General features: G+C 38.1%; 1 long non-coding RNA gene across 1 annotated transcript in view; it reads right to left on the reverse strand.

The window, feature by feature from the left end:
- LOC309646009 overlaps nucleotides 1-17489 on the reverse strand; it is a 102673-nt gene that overhangs the window by 27223 nt on the left and 57961 nt on the right. The gene's annotated exons all lie outside the window — the stretch shown is intronic.

The raw sequence follows: 17489 nt of genomic DNA on the forward strand, positions 1-17489 counted from the left end.
GCTGGATTTTAAACATATTGCTTCTCTCAGCCATTAGGGAGGTTGAGAAGTATAGTCTTCATTTTGGGTAGCCACGTGTCCAGCCCAAAATTAGGGGATTTAACACAATGAAAGAAATGGTGGATACTGAGGATGAATTAGTAGAATAGACTAGGCTATGATATGGTACAAATAAACCCTAATATCTCAGTGGCTTAACATAACTAAACTATTTTTCACTCCAGAACCTAGGTTGATAGATAGTCCACTATTTCTCAGCTGATTTACTTAGAACCTAGGGCCTCCAAGACAATTGTAACAAGGGAAGAGAAAGCATGGAGGGAGGACACCAGCTCCTAAATGCCTCAGCTTACAAGTAACATACATCATTTCTGCTCTCAGCCCCTTGGCCAGAATTAGTCACCTAACCTCTACCTAACTAACAGGGAGGGTGTGAAATGTGGAGAAGCATGTGATTATTATCAACGAGCAAAAATATCTCTACCTTATGGGTTAAAACTGTTGAATTTGATTAAAAATTATATATACAGTGATTAATTTCTATAACAAATTGAAATTCTGACTGAATCCTTTGTTAGTATTTAACATTCCTTTCTTCCTTCCAAATGGTTTACATGTAGCTTGGAGCCTCAGTTTCCTTCTAGCCCTGACTGTCAATTTGTGCTTTTTTTTTCTCTGTATATCTACAGTCTTAAAGAAAAGACATGGGATCTGATGCTAGATTTTCCTGTCTGACACAGAGGAGGTCTCCTTTTAAACAATAAAATAGCCTCCATTTATGTTGTTGCTTTTCCCTCTTTGTCTCTTCTATTGAAGGAGCCAATTAAAGTGTGTGCTTTTTGGCACCTATTCTGTGCTCATTTTAAGATTTAATCAGCCCTCTGAACCTGCAGCATAACTGCCTCATAATGTCAAGTTAATATATTGAGATAGCTCAAACCCACCATTCCCAAGGGTGATTTTGTTTAAAAGTGAGTTGTAGTTGAATTTCTAAACAACTGCCAAGCTTTCAAGGTACCAAAGTAAATATGATCCAAACAGACCCTGGAGACTTTGGTTAACTTGCATGTACTTTAAGAAAATAGATGTTTTTATAATTTTTTAAAAAGTGAAGCTGAATATTTTGATGTCCCTTTAAAATGTAATCCCATCATCCCCTATTTTTCCAGGCACCCATAGCTGAATTTACAAATAAGGCAAATCAGCAGCTGATCACTAAGCTGCTTTATAGGAAGTTACCTTTCTGCCTCCTTTAACCCCTGAGCTCTTTCATTGCTCAACTAAATATCTTAAGGGCTACTCATTGCCTGCAGAATAATGTCCAAATTCTCTACCCTGCAATCCAACACTTTCTATGATCAGTCTCCAATGTAATTTTCAAGGCTTATCTCCCAACTACAGAACACTTCCCTCTTTCATACAAGCATGCACCTTACTCATCAATCATATTTCACAGTTCACCTCTTACAAATGTGTGAACTTGGCTATTTGTTGATGCTAATCCCTTAACCTGGAATGCTCTTCATTTCATATCCATGTATTAAAATCTCACCCCAATCAGTAACCTCTTCTAGTTCTTCTCAGTGTTGTTAAATGTCCCCTTTGTGAGACATGTTTATTGTCATACTTTCCTCATCCTGTCAAGCATCAAAAAATTTGTGTTCAGCTTCTACATGAGCTAAGTTCCTTAAAGCCAGGAAGCACACCTTCTGTTTCTCCTCCCTCCTTTGTTTCCATGAGCATTTATTGAGTACCTATTAAGTGTCTGGCACTGGGCTAGAGGCTCTGAGAATTACAAGTCAAGCACAAATTAGGCAATTAAGAATCCCATAGCAAAGACTGAATGCAATATTGAAGAAAGAGAAGAGATGAAGTGAAGAAGAAGGTTAGAGATAGCAACAAAATACATAATGCACCTAGAGAGTTATAATATCTGATAGACAGTAGTCTGTGGCATGCTGGTGTATGATAGAGTTTGAAGAGAGTTTAGAAGAAGGAGAAATCACTTCCAGCTTGGGAAAAACTTCATGGAGGAGTCTGACCAGGAATTTTGGAGATTCTTGGACAAGAAGAAATGATGTATAAGGCAAAGGCAAGGAAGTGGGGAAGTTTAGTGACTCTCAAAGGAAAGAGTAGATGGTTTTTAATGTAAAGTATTTGTGAAGGGAATCATCAGAGTCAGATAAAGATAGCTTGGGGATAAAACATCCCCAAATTCTGATTTTCCAGAAGAAGGAATTTGGACTTTGTTCAACAAGCACAGGAAACCACTGAGAGCTGTTGAGCTTTAGTGTGACATGACCAGTGCTCTTCTTGGGAATGTTAATCTGGCTTTGGCACAGGTTGGTTGGTGAAACTAGAGGTCTCACTAATTCAGGAGCAAACCTAAGAGTCTGAACTAAGGCAGCAGTAGCTGGCATGGATGTAAGGTAGAGAATGGGTGAACTTGAGCAGAAGTGAAATCACCTGGGCTTATGAACAAGGGAGAGGTAGTAATCAGAGATGGCACTGAGATTTTCAGTGTAGAAGACTGCAAAAATGGTGGGGCTATCATTAGAGAGAAGCACCTAAGAGGTAGACCAGATTTGGGGGAAATTTGTGAGCATGAGAGGCCAATGAAATCCAGATGGGAGTCCTACATGCAGTAGAAAATGTGGACTGGAATTCAGAAAGAGGTCAGGGCTGGATGCATTTTTTGAAGAAGATATATTTGAAGAAAGTGGGTTTATTTTCAAATTTGGGGCAACACTATATGTTAGCATTTTACTACTGAAACGGCTATGTGTTTAATTATTGGAACATCTTAATATGAACATTTAAATACATCTTTGCTGAGACTTAATACATGCACCATAAATTTCACCCACTTAAAGTGTTTTCTAGTTTATTCACAAGGTTGTGCAACTGTCAACACCATGTAAAAAAATTTTTTTAAACATCTTTATTGGAGTATAGTTGCCTTACAATGTTGTGTTAGTTTCTGCTGTATAACGAAGTGAATCAGCTGTATGTATACATATATCCCCATATACCCTCCCTCTTGCATCTCCCTCCCACCCTTCCTATCCCACCCTTCTAGGTGGTCACAAAACACCAAGCTGATCTCTCTGTGCTATGCAGCTGCTTCCCACTAGCTATCTATTTTAACACCATGTAAATTTAGATTGTATTCATTACCTCTAAGACAAAATCCATGCCCATTAGCAGTCACTCCCCATTCCTCCATTCCATGCCCCCCAGTCCAAGGCAACCACTAATTTACTTTCTGTCCCTATAGGTTTGCCTATTCTGGACATTTCATATAAACAGAATAATACAATATGTGGTATTTTGTGACTGGCTTCTTTCATTTAACATATTTTCAAGGTTTAACAATGTTGTAGCATGTATCATACTTAACTCCTTTTTATTGCTGAATAATGTTACATTGTTTGAAAATAAACATATTTTGCTTCTCCATACATCAGTTGATGGACATTTAGGTTGTTTCCACTTTTTGACTATTATGAATAATGCTGCTATAAACATTCATGTACAAGTTTTTGTGAGGATGTAAATGTTTTCATTTCTCTTGAGTATATACCTGGAGTGGAATTGCTGGGGGATATGGTAATTCTATGTTTAACATTTTGAGGAAAAAAATGTTTCCAGAGTGGCTGCACCATTTAAAATTCCCACCAACAGTGTGTAAGTGTTCCAAATTCTTCACATCTTTGCCAACACTTTTTATTGCCTGCTCTTTTTATTATAGCTATTCTAGGGGGCATGAAGTGGCATTTCATTGTAGTTTTTATTTGCATTTCTCTAATGAGTAATGATGTCGTGTCTTTTTATGTGTTTATTGGCTATTTATATATCTTCTTTGGAGAAATATCTCTTCAAATTGTTTGCCAATTTAAAAATTGCGTTATCTTTTATTATTGAAGTACTCTTTATATATTCTGGATATAAGTCCCTTATCAGATATATGATTTGATAATTCCACCCCCCATATTGTGGATTATCATTTCACTTTGTTGGTGGCAGCATTCATTTGCAGCACAAAAGTTGTGTTGTTGTTTTTTTTTTTGATGTAGTCCAATTTATGTATTTTTTCTTTCATTGCTTATGCTTTTGGTGTCATACCTAAGGAATAATTTCCAAGGTCACAAAAATTTACACCTATGATTTTTTCTAAGATTTTTACAATTTTAGCTCTTACATTTAGGTCTATGATCCATTTCATGTTAATTTTTGTGTATGGTGTGAGGTAAGGGTCCAAATACATTATTTTGCATGTGGATTCCAATAGTTTCAGGACCGTTTGTTAAAAGGACTGTTCTTTTCCCAGTGTGAAATTAGCCTGACAGAGAAAGACAAACACTGTATGATCTCACTTTTATGTGAAATCTAAAAGAAAAAAAAAAGTTGAACTCTTAAGAATAGAAAGTAGAATGTAATTACTAGGGGTTTGGGTGTAGGGGAGATGGGGAGACAGCAGTTGCTCCAGGGCTTACAATATACAGCTTACTTATTAAGTTTACTTCAGATTTCATTAGCATAATTACAATGAATTCAAAAAATGTTGTCCTGTATAGCTCCATACCCTCTCCCCTTTTATTCCTCTTTTATTGTTGTACAAATTACATCTAGAAATACATTGCTATAATTATTAATTTATATAATTGTATGTCTTTTATAGAAACCCAGACAAGAAAGGAAAACAAATGTATTTATGTTTGTTGTATTAACCTTCTTATTTTCCATTTCTGGTTTTCCTAATTTAGTCCTATGGATTCCAGTTACCATCTGGTTTAATTAATTTTTTCACCCTAATGCATCTTGTTTCTACCTGCCTTCTTTTTGCTGTTATTGTCAAATATATCACATTTCTACATTTTACACATTCCTTAATACAACTATATACATATTGCTTTATGCAATCACTCTTTAAAAGAAAGATAGGAGAATAAATATGCTATTATACTGTCTTTTATAATTATCTATACAATTACCTTTACTGGCACATGTTTTTTGCTATGGCCTTAAATTACTGTCTAGAATTATAAGCTTCATCCTGAAGAACTTCCTTTAGTATTTCTTATAAGGTAGGTCTGCTATCAATGAATTCTCTGCTTTTGTTTATCTGGTCATGTCTTTCTTTTGCCACCATTTTTGAAAGATAGTTTTGCTGGCTATAAGATTTTTGGTTGAAGGTTTTAACTTTCAGCACGTTGAATACATTATCTCACTAACTTCTGGCCTCCACTCTTTCTGATGAGAAGTCAGCTGTTCATCTTATTGGCATCCTTTTTTATGTGATGAGTCATTTTTTCTTACTGTTTAAAAAATTTTTTCTTCATATTTGGATTTCAACAATTTGACTGTGATATATCTGGGTATAGATCTGTTTAGGTTTGTCCTACAGGAGTTTGTTGAGATTCTTGGATGTGTAGATTAATATATTTCATCAAATTTGGTCAGTATTCAGCCACTTTGAATGTTTTTTCTGCCCACCCCGCTTTTTGCTTCCTCTTCTGGTACTCCCATTACATGTATGTGGATGCACTTATTGGTATTCTACATTTCTCTGAAGCTCTGTTAATTTTTCTTCAATCTTTTTTTCCCTCTCTGTTCTTCAGATTACATAGTATCTACTGATCTATCTTCTGTTTTTCTGATTCTTTATGTTACCAGCTCAAATCTATGGTTGAAGCCTTTTAGTGAATTTTTCGTTTTGGTTATTGTAATTTTTACCCTCACAATTTCCACTTGGTTCTATTTTATAATTTCTATTTTTTATTCATGTTCTCTATTTGATGAGGCGTTTTTTCTTCATATGTTCCTCTAGTTCTTTAGGCATGGCTCCTTTCAGTTCTTTCAACATATTTATAATAGTTACTTTGGAGTCTTTGTCTGCTTTGTCCATCATGTGGGCCTGTTCAAAGGTAATTTCTATTTGCAGTTGCTTTCTTCCTTATGTATAGGCCACACTTTCCTTTGTATGTCTCATAATTTTTTTTTAAAGTAGATATTTTAGATTATATAGCAACTCTGGATACTGACTCCTTTCCTCCTCTGGGGTTGACATTATTGTTGTTTGCTTTGATAGTTCATTTATTTGTTTAGTGACTTGGCTGGGCTAATTTTGTGGTTGATTTCTCTTGCAGTGTGCAGCCTTTGATGTCCCTGCTCAGATTTTTTTTTTATGGCTACCAAAGGGTTATCCTTGAATCCACATAAACTACTTATCAGTCAAAGCTTGTACTTAGGCCCTTTCAGCCAGTTAGATTTTTCTTTCTCTCTCTTTCTCTCTCTCTCTCTCTCTCTATGTATATATATTTTTTGTATATGTGTGTAGGTTGAAGGTTGCTATCGCTGTCCAGGGAATTTATGTTTTGATCCCATATTCAGCCAGGGGCTAGCTGCTTGGAAGTTCTTTATTTATCACTCCTGAAAGAACACAGCCTTAGCTTGAATACATTTGTCAAGCCTTCTAGGGATGTGTGTGGTTTTATTTTTAATCCTGGCTTCTTAGAATTTCCTTTGAGTCAGAGTAGCTTATTGTGTAGCCACTGTTTCATAAGAGGTTGTGCTTAAACACACTGTGCCTGTGAGTCTTCTGCCCTTTGTTAATTAATCTGTGTGTGGCTTGGGAAATGCTTACAAGTTTGATCCATGTCTACCTTTGATTGCTCTCCAGTGCATGTAGACTATGACATGTGCACAGCCTTCCTGACCTCCAGGGCCAACTGTGACCCCAGAAGTGTTCTTCTTGGCTGTTTTACTCTGTTAAACTTCTGTTAAACTTTCTATTAGACTTCTAGTCACTCTGCCACTTCACTTGTTGCTACCAGTATTGTGGAGCTACCAGCACCCTCTCAATTAGCTTTCACAAAGGTCTCCTTGTTTTCAACAACACTCTTAAGCATGGATTTTTCACTATTATCTTCCAAATAGTCCTCTTGGGCCATACTATGGAGCTTTTCATTCTTACGGCCTGTCTCTTCCCCTGGAAAGAAATTTTGCACCACTGCACAGGACCTGGAGTAGGGAGAGTGGCCTATTTCTTTTGGAATGATACTATTTCTATGTAAGTAGTATCAGGAGGGTTGGTAGCCTCTTGTCTTCTTAGATTTCCCCTATCAGCATGGAACCTCTACCTGATGAATGATCAGGGACAGGGGTAATTAAAGCCTCAGTATTTTCAGCCTGCCACACCTAGAGTAAAGCTTCCACTATACAAATAGGGTCTGGGTGGGGGGAAGGGCATCTCAGCCCTTTCATCCACACTCACCTAGAATATGGGGCTGGAGGAACATGAGGGCTAGAGGAACATGAGAAACACTGGAGACTTGCCCTACCCAGCGTGAAACTTTAGGAACTGAAGGAAAGGACACCCCTATGTTTTGACCACATTCACCTGGAGTAGAGTTTCCATACAAAGAGATGAGGAAAAAGGGAGCAGGTCATGGCTCTTGCTGTTCTTACTGAGATTTTGTCGATTTTCTTCAGTGAATCTTTCTCCACTTACTGTATGCCCTAAAGACAATTCCAGAGACTGCGAAATGTTTTTAAAAAATAATTCTTGCCACTTAAATTGTTGTTTTTCTGTGGAGAGGGTCTGCTAAGCTCTTTACTCTGCCATTCCTGAAGTCCCTAAGATCAAGTATCTTAATATTATCAATCTCAATGCAAGCATGATCATGGAATACTTGACTCTTTTCTTTCTCATACCCAAACTGCCAAGAAATCCTTTTGGTTCTACCTTGAAGATTTATCCAGGATTCAACCTCTTCTCACCTCCTCCACTACTATCATTCTGGTCCAAGCCACCACCTCCTTTCACCTGTCAGAGCCTCCTCCTTTGAGTTGTTTCTACTCTTTCTTTCCTGCTTTCTGTTCTTGACACAGTAACCATGGCGATCCTTTAAAAGCATAAATTATCAGAGGAGCTGAATAGACATTTCCCCAAAGAAAATACACAGATGACAAACAGACACATGAAAAGATGTTCAACATCACTAATTATTAGGAAAATGCAAATAAAATCCACAATGAGATATCACCTCATGCACGTTAGAATGGCTATTGTCAAAAAGGCAAGAAACACTCCCTCACACCGTGCACAAAAAATAAACTCAAAATGGCTTAAAAACTTAAATATAAGACATGACACCATAAAAATCCTAGAAGAGAACATAGGCAAAACATTCTCTGACATAAATTGTACCAATGTTTTCTTTGGTCAGTCACCCAAGGCAACAGAAATAAAAGCAAAACTAAACAAATGGGGCCTAATCAAACTTATGAGCTTTTGCACAGCAAAGGAAAGTATAAACAAAATGAAAAAGCAACCTATGGACTGGGAGAAAACTTTTACAAATGATGTGACCAACAAGGGCTTAATTTTCAAAATATACACACAACTCATACAACTTAATAATAAAAAAATAAACAACCCTATCAAAAAATGGGCAGAAAGCCTAAATGGACACTTCTCCAAAGAAGACATACATATAGCCAATAGGCACATGAAAAGATACTCAACATCACTAAGTATTAGAGAAGCACAAATCAAAACTACAATGAGGTATCACCTCACACCAGTCAGAATAGCTGTCATTAAAAAGTCTACAAATAACAAATTCTGGAGAGGGTGTGGAGGAAAGGGAAGCCTCCTACACTGTTGGTGAGAATGTTAATTGGTGTAGCCACTATGGAAAACAGTATGGAGGTTACTTAAAAAACTGAAAATAGAGCTACCATATGCTCCAGAAATCCCACTTCTGGGCATATATCTAGAGAAAACTCTAATTTGAACATATACATACACCCTAATGTCTATAGCAGCACTATTTACAATAGCCAAGACGTGGAAGCAGCCTATCGACAGATGAATGGGTAAAGAAGATGTGGTATATATAGAGAGAGTATTATCCATGAAAAAAAATGAAATAATGCATTTTCAGCAACATGGATGGACCTAGAGATTATCATACTAAGTGAAGTAAGTCAGAAAGAGAAAGAAAAATACCATATGATATCACTTACATGTGGAATCTAAAATGTGATACAAATGAACTTATTTACAATACAGAAACAAACTCACAGACATAGAAAACAAACTTATGTTTACCAAAAGGGAAAGGGGATGGGGGAGGGATAAATTAGGATTTTGGGATTCAAAGATACAAACTACTATATATAAAATAGATAAACAACCAGGTCCTCCCGTATAGCACAGGGAACTATATTCAATATCCCGTAATAAACCATAGAGGAAAAGTATATGAAAAAGAATATATATATATGACTTTGCTGTACACCAGAAACTAACACAACGTGGTAAGTCAACTATACTTCAATTTAAAAAAGGCAAGAAATTACAAGGGTTGGAGAGAATGTGGAGAAAAGGGAATCCTCATACACTGTTGGTGGGAATGTAAATTGGTGCAGCCACTATGGACAACAGTATAGAGATTCCTCAAAATATTAAGAATAGAACTAACATATGATCCAGCTATTCCACTTCTGGGTATTTATCTGATGAATATTAAAACACTAATTTGAAAAGATATATGCACCCTTATGCTCATTGTAGCTTTATTTACAATAACCAAGATATGGAAACAATCAATTGATGAATGGATAAAGAAGTGATACACACATGTATACACACACACAATAGAATACTACTCAGCCATTAAAAAGATGAAATCTTGCCATTTGTGACAAGATGGATGGACCTTGAGGGTCCTTGCTCAGTGAAATAAATCAGACAGAGAAATACAAATACCATATGGCTTCACTCGTATGTGGAATGTAAAAAAGAAAACCAACCAACCAACCAACCAAACAAACAAAAAACTCAAATAAATGAACAAACAAAATTAAATAAAAGTAAACACATAGATACAGAGAACAGAGTGGTGGCTCCAGAGTGGGTGGGGGAGGAGAAATGGGTAAAGGGCATCAGCTGTATGGTGATGGATAGAAAGTAAACTTTTGGTGGTGAGCACACTGTAATGCATATAGGAGTCTAAATATAATGTTGTACACATGAAACTTATATAGTGTTATAAACCTATGTTACCTCAATTTTTAAAAAAATTTTAAAAACAATTAAAAAAATAAAAGTACAAATTAGATCAAGCCATTCCTCTGCAAGGACCCCTCTTGATCTGACCCTTCATTACATCTCTGATCTCCCCTTCTTTTTGTTCACTCCACTTCAGGCAATCTGCCCCTCACTAACACTCCTCTAATGATCTGCTTTGCTAACCCCCCACTTCAAGTAATTTCTCAATGCAATCTTCCTGAAGAGACCTATTTTGACAACCTTTTACACTGTAATATTCCACCTTCCCCCTCAGCACTCCTGATCCTTCTTCCCTGCTCTATTTTTTTCTTTATTTCCATGATGCTTACCATTTCAAACATGTGATATCACTTATTTATTATAATGATTGTTTCTTGTCCATCCCCCTCATTGGACTATGAGCTACATCACGGCAAGAATGTTTATCTTTGTACACTGTTGCATCTTTAGCACTTGGAACACTGCCTGGAACAAAGCAGATGCTCATAAAATATTTGTTGAATGAACACATTCACAAATTCTGATTAGTTATGTGTACAACATGGCTGAATATAATTTGAGCAATAAGTAGGATAGGGGATGAATTTTGGCCCTGTGTTCAAAATAAACTTGGGATTTACTTAATGTAGTCTTATGACACATTTCAGATGCTTGGTGTGGGAAAAGTGGGAATTGCCCATTGGTGTTCCCAGAAAAATACCAAAGGCAAAAAATTGGTTGTTACAGTCTCAGGCAGGTGGGTTTGGGACTTCCCTATCACACTGCACATCACCTTTGACTGAAGGTTTAATAGTTAAACCAAATATGTTAAGAGAACAAAAAAGTAGAGATCATTGGAGGGGGAGTGATGTGGTTGTCCCACTTGAAATGGTTTCCTTCTTTTTGATACACTTCCAGCTCCTCTCTACCCTTATATTTACCGTATCCCAGAGGAGGTGGAATGATGTGGCTGGTTGCTAAATTTGGGAAGAATAAACTAGGCTTGCTCAGCTAAGCACCTCTAGTTTTCCTCTAGGGAGAGAGCCTGCCTGCAGCTACCAGTTCTCCTCTGCTCCTTTGAGCCATAAGTCTTAGCTTCACCTCTCTACTCAGATAGGGAAACCTATTCTAGTCAATCTGGGAAGAGTTAGTCAAACTTCTGTAATTCAGTTAACAGGTCCATTTCACAATAAACTGTGTTCTCCAATAACTTAGCCTTTTTAAGTAATAAGGGTGATATTTCAGGCCTTCAAATGCCACTCCTTTGTCTTATTTCTCAAATTGTTGAGAACTCAGGAGGGAGAGAAAGGTGCAATTCCTGAGCTTCTTGGAAGACCTCCAGAATTTTGCTGTCATCATATTTGCCAGAACTGACCCATATGGCCACCCTGGCAACAGGGGTACATGAGAAAGTGCTTTTTGGGGGCTTTTACAGCCTCTCTGTTGGGAGGCAGAAAATGGTGGTTGAGTCAGCTGTACCTGTCACAGAAGTCATCAAGAGTATCACTCCTGAGACCAGCCACATCAGCATCACCTGAGAGCTTGTTAGAAATGCAGACTGCTGAGCCCTAGCTTAGATCTACTGAATGAGAGACTGCATTTTAACAAGATTCCCAGGTTATTCATGCACACATTAACATTTAAGAAACACTGCCTAGGTCAGGAGCCCACAAACTATACCCTGTGGGCCAAATCTAGCCTGTCTTTGTAAATAAAGTTTTATTGGAACACAGACATGCCTACGTGTTTATGTATTATCTATGGCTGCCCCTGGACTACAGTGCTAGAGTTAAGTAACTGTAACAGAGACCACATGGCCTGAAAAGCATAAAATATTTACTGTCTCACCCTTTACAGGAAAAGTTTGCCATCTCCTGGTTTGGATAGAGTTAAGAGCTGAAAGCACAGTTCAGTTGACAATGCTGGGGAGACATTGACAAAGAAAAGGTAAAGATGAACTTTTCTTCAGAATGAGAAAAATATGAGAGTACTGAAGGATAAGAGGTAAGAGCCAGTACTGAGCGAGACACTGATAGGAAGAAAGGCAGGATGAGATCCTGGGGGAGAAGCAGGATGGAGTCAGTGTTACTGAACTCGGGTTCGACTGCTTGCCACTCAAAAGCCAAAACTCGAGTGGCAAGTGTTGGTTTGAAAGGAAAGATTGCTTTATTCAGGAGGCTGGCAACCTGGGGAGAAGGTGGACTCATGTCTAAAAGCTAAATCCCAAGATTTGCTCTACCATGAAAGTTTTTAAAGGAAGAATTATTTGAGGAGGGGGTCAGGGTCTACATTATCTTCCACTGTGTGCAGACTTTCTTCTCATTGGTTGATGATGAGGTAACAGGACAGTGTTCCAGGAATCTTGTGCTCAGCCTGAAGTTACCATCCTCCACATGGGTGGGGGTCTTAGTTCCTGCAGAAGAGCTCAAAGGTATTGTTATGTATATTCCTTGAGGAGGAACCGGGACCTTGCTTTATTGCTGCACTAGTTTTTGGACTGCTTCTCCTTTGTTTCTCCACCCTTTCCCTTCCCTGATTAGCAACTGTTTGAATCTGCCCTTTGGAACTCAGGGAAGGTCAAGGAAGCTGAATGAAGTGTATTTCCTACAAACAAGAAGTGGGGGACACTAAAAGGATTTGTACCCAGGAGGGCCCCACAGAGTCCAGATCCATTTCATCAGGATGGAAGAGTTTGGGGAAAGGATGGAAGGACAGGGGTTGGGTGAGAATACAGGTAATTCAGGTAAAAAGGGGAGAGTTGACAGGCCCTTTGTTAGTTGGCTTTGGCATTTTGAATTTTATACAATGCCTAGCACACAACCTAACATCTGGTGGGCATCAATCAATGTTGTTTTGGATTGAAAAAGGCATCCGCCCAGTATATAACTTGAGGTTCCCCACAGAGCACTTTGCTTTCACACTCCAAGACCATGTGCTTGTCGGGTAGGGAGGGACCTGAATGGTCTTATTCCCGCTACACAGTTAAGAAATTGTGACATGAGAGGGTTGGTGACTATCCTGAGGTCATCAAGCCAGGAGGTTGTCTCCAGCTGTGTCTGGAACCCAGGCCTCTCTGCCCAAGACCTTTCTCACTTGGAGGCTGCATGAGAACTGCAGAGCCTGGAGGCTGGGTTTTCCACATGGGAGAACTTACTGTTAGTTTATGTTGGATGTGAAAAACTCCAATTATCTTTGTTAACAAAACCAAAACATGATGTGAATATAGTTTCCTGTGCTATACAATAAATCTTTGTGTTTATCTTGTAATAACTTATAATGGAAAAGAATAAAAAGAAAGAATATAGATATATACATATAAATATGTATCACTTTGCTATCCACCTGAAACTAACACAATGTTGTAAATGAACTATACTTCAATTAAAAAAAAAAACTCACTAAAAAGAGGAGGCCTCTGATTTTGTGATACCTGTGCCCAGAAGCAAGGGTTGCATTTCTGCACCAGACTGAGATTTTGCTGGAATGCGAGGTGGGGTAGGAGCCAGAAAGAGAGCAGATGGGAATTTCTGCTGAATGCCTGGGCCTCAGGAGTACCAGTGTTGACAGGAAGGTAGGACGCCAGAGATGGTCTTTGGGGCCCTTCTCCTTTTCTGGGGGCCCATCCTCTCCTCTCCTTTTCCCCAAACATCCTCTGACTTGAACTGTTTCCCCAGCTGCCTGAGGCCTCTTCCCCAGGGCCTAAGCTCCAGTGCATTCTCTGATTGAGAGCATTGAGGCTTAATTACTCTTCCCAGACCCCATCCAAACTTCTCTGGGCTGTGTCCCACCTCCTCAGGCACATTTCCTAAAGCACTCATCCAAGCTGGCTTTGCCTGGCTGGGTTCCCTGAAAGCAGAACCTGAACATGCTTGGGTGCAGGTGGCTTATTTTGGAGACAATCAATCCCAGGAAGCAGGACTTGGGGAAATGGGAGGTGGTAAGGAAGGAGGAAAAGCCATATATAATTCTGTTAAGGGTGCTCTTGTGAGAAATGAGGCTCCATTTCACCAATAAACATGCAGAAATCTCCCAGACCATCCATCCAAAAGACAGAAGATGGGAGCACTTATCCTTCAGCTTCTGTAGGGATTATTCCTGGGGACCTTGACTCCCCCAAACATCTGGACTACATTTGCCCACAGACTTCTGAGGCTCTGATGAAGGCCCCAAGTGGTGGCCCCATGGTTGGGGGTGGGCTTGAGGTAGGATGCTGACAATGTGAGTCTGAACTTGAACAGAGCTGTCCAGTACCCCTGAAGCAGAGATCAAAGGTGGGAGAGAGGATGCGACATGGGCACCACAAGCATATCCATTATGAAGCTATGTTATAGAGGCATATGAACTCAAATTCCTGGTGAAATGAACCTTGCATCAGTACAAACTAAGCCCGTCTATTTCCAGTAAAATTATTTGCCTGGAACTGTATTGTGTTTAGTATTTTATTAAAACTACAGAGCTAGGAACACTAACACTTTAGTTGCTATTTGGCTGGGGTATCTTTTTCTATACTTTCCATTACAATATTTCTGTGTCTTATATATTGGGTGTAACTAATATGTTGGATTGGAAAACAATCCAGTTTTGGTTTTTTTTATGATTATTACATTGTATTTTATTTATTTCTTTATACAGCAGGTTCTTATTAGTCATCCATTTTATACACATCAGTGTATACATGTCAATCCCAATCTCCCAATTCATCACACCCCCACCTCCACCCCCCACCGCTTTCCTCCCTTGGTGTTCATACGGTTCTCTACATCTGTGTCTCAATATCTGCCCTGCAAACTGGTTCATCTGTACCATTTTTCTACATTCCACATATATGCGTTAATATACGATATTTGTTTTTATCTTTCTGACGTACTTCACTCTGTATGACAGTCTCTAGATCCATTCACATCTCTACAAATGATCCAATTTCGTTCCTTTTTATGGCTGAGTAATATTCCATTGTATATATATACCACATCTTCTTTATCCATTTGTCTGTCGATGGGCATTTAGGTTGCTTCCATGACCTGGCTATTGTAAACAGTGGTGCAATGAACATTGGGGTGCATGTGTCTTTTTGAATTATGGTTTTCTCTGGGTATATGCACAGTAGCAGGATTGCTGGGTCATATGGTAATTCTATTTCTAGTTTTTAAAGAAACCTCCATACTGTTCTCCATAGTGGCTGTATCAATTTCCATTCCCACCAACAGTGCAAGAGGGTTCCCTTTTGCCCAAACCCTCTCCAGCATTTGTTGTTTGTAGATTTTCTGATGATGCCCATTCTAACTGGTGTGAGGTGATACCTCATTGTAGTTTTGATTTGCATTTCTCTAATAGTTAGTGATGGTGAGCAGCTTTTCATGTGCCTCTTGGCCATCTGTATGTCTTCTTTGGAGAAATGTCTATTTAGGTCCTCTGCCCATTTTTGGATTGGGCTGTGTGTTTTTTAAATATTGAGCTGCATGAGCTGTTTATATATTTTGGAGATTAATCCTTTGTCCGTTGATTCATTTGCAAATATTTTCTCCCATTCTGAGGGTTGTCTTTTCATCTTGTTTATGGTTTCCTTTGCTGTGCAAAAGCTTTGAAGTTTCATTAGGTCCCATTTGTTTATTTTTGGTTTTATTTCCATTACTCTAGGAGGTGGATCAAAAAAGATCTTGCTGTGATTTATGTCAAAGAGTGTTCTTCCTATGTTTTCCTCTAAGAGTTTTATAGTGTCCAGTCTTACATTTAGATCTCTAATCCATATTGAGTTTATTTTTCTGTATGGTGTTCGGGAGTGTTCTAATTTCATTCTTTTACATGTAGCTGTCCAGTTTTCCCAGCACCACTTATTGAAGAGACTGTCTTTTCTCCATTGTATATCCTTGCCTCCTTTGTCATAGATTAGTTGACCATAGGTGCGTGGGTTTATCTCTGGGCTTTCTATCTTGTTCCATTGATCTATGTTTCTGTTTTTGTGCCAGGACCATATTGTCTTGATTACTGTAGGTTTGTAGTATAGTCTGAAGTCAGGGAGTCTGATTCCTCCAGCTCTGTTTTTTTTCCTCAAGAATGCTCTGGCTATTTGGGGTCTTTTGTGTCTCCATACAAATTTTAAGATTTTTTGTTCTAGTTCCATAAAAAATGCCATTGGTAACTTGATAGGGATTGCATTGAATCTGTAGATTTCTTTGGGTAGTATAGTCATTTTCACAACATTGATTCTTCCAATCCAAGAACATGGTATATCTCTCCATCTGTTGGTATCATCTTTAATTTGTTTCATCAGTGTCTTATAGTTTTCTGCATACAGGTCTTTTGTCTCCTTAGTTATGTTTATTCCTAGGTATTTTTTTCTTTTTGTTGCAATGGTAAATGGGAGTGTTTCCTTAATTTCTCTTTCAGATTTTTCATCATTAGTGTATAGAAAGGCAAGAGATTTCTATGCATTAATTTTGTACCCTGCAACTTTACCAAATTCATTGATTAGCTCTAGTAGTTTTCTGGTGGCATTTTCAGGATTCTTTATGTATAGTATCATGTCATCTGCAAACAGTGACAGTTTTACTTCTTTTCCAATTTGTATTACTTTTATTTCTTTTTCTTCTCTGATTGCCGTGGCTAGGACTTCCAAGACTATGTTGAATAATAGTGGTCAGAGTGGACATCCTTGTCTTGATACTGATCTTAGAGCAAACGCTTTCAGTTTTTCATCATTGAGAATGATATTTGCTTTGGGTTTTTTGTATATGACCTTTATTATGTTGAGGCAGGTTCCCTCTAGGTCCATTTTCTGGAGAATTTTTATCATAATTCGGTGTTGAATTTTGTCAGAAGCTTTTTCTGCATCTATTGAGGTGATCATATGGTTTTTCTTCTTCAATTTGTTAATATGGTGTATTACATTGATTGATTTGCATATATTGAAGAATCATTCCATCCCTGGGATAAATCCCACTTGATCACGGTGTATGATCCTTTTAATGTGTTGTTGGATTCTGTTTGTTAGTACTTTGTTGAGGATTTTTGCATCTATATTCATCAGTGATATTGATCTCTAATTTTCTTTTTTTGTAGTATCTTTGTCTGGTTTCGGTATCAGGGTGATGATTTCTTCCTCTGCAATTTTTTGGAAGAGTTTGAGAAGGATGGGTGTTAGCTCTTCTCTAAATGTTTGATAGAATTCACCTGTGAAGCCATCTAGTCCTGGACTTTTGTTTGTTTGAAGATCTTAAATCACAGTTTCAATTTCATTACCTGTGATTGGTCTGTTCATATTTTCTATTTCTTCCTGGTTCAGTCTTGGAAGGTTATACCTTTCTAAGAGTTTGTCCATTCCTTCCAGCCCGTCCATTTTATTGGCATAGCATTGCTTGTAGTAGTCTCTTAGGATGCTTTGTATTTTTGCAGTGTCTGTTGTAACTTCTCTTTTTTCATTTCTAATGTT

The sequence above is a fragment of the Balaenoptera physalus genome (assembly GCF_965194825.1).
Source record: "Balaenoptera physalus genome assembly, chromosome: 16".
In the NCBI taxonomy this organism is placed as follows: Eukaryota; Metazoa; Chordata; class Mammalia; order Artiodactyla; family Balaenopteridae; genus Balaenoptera; species Balaenoptera physalus.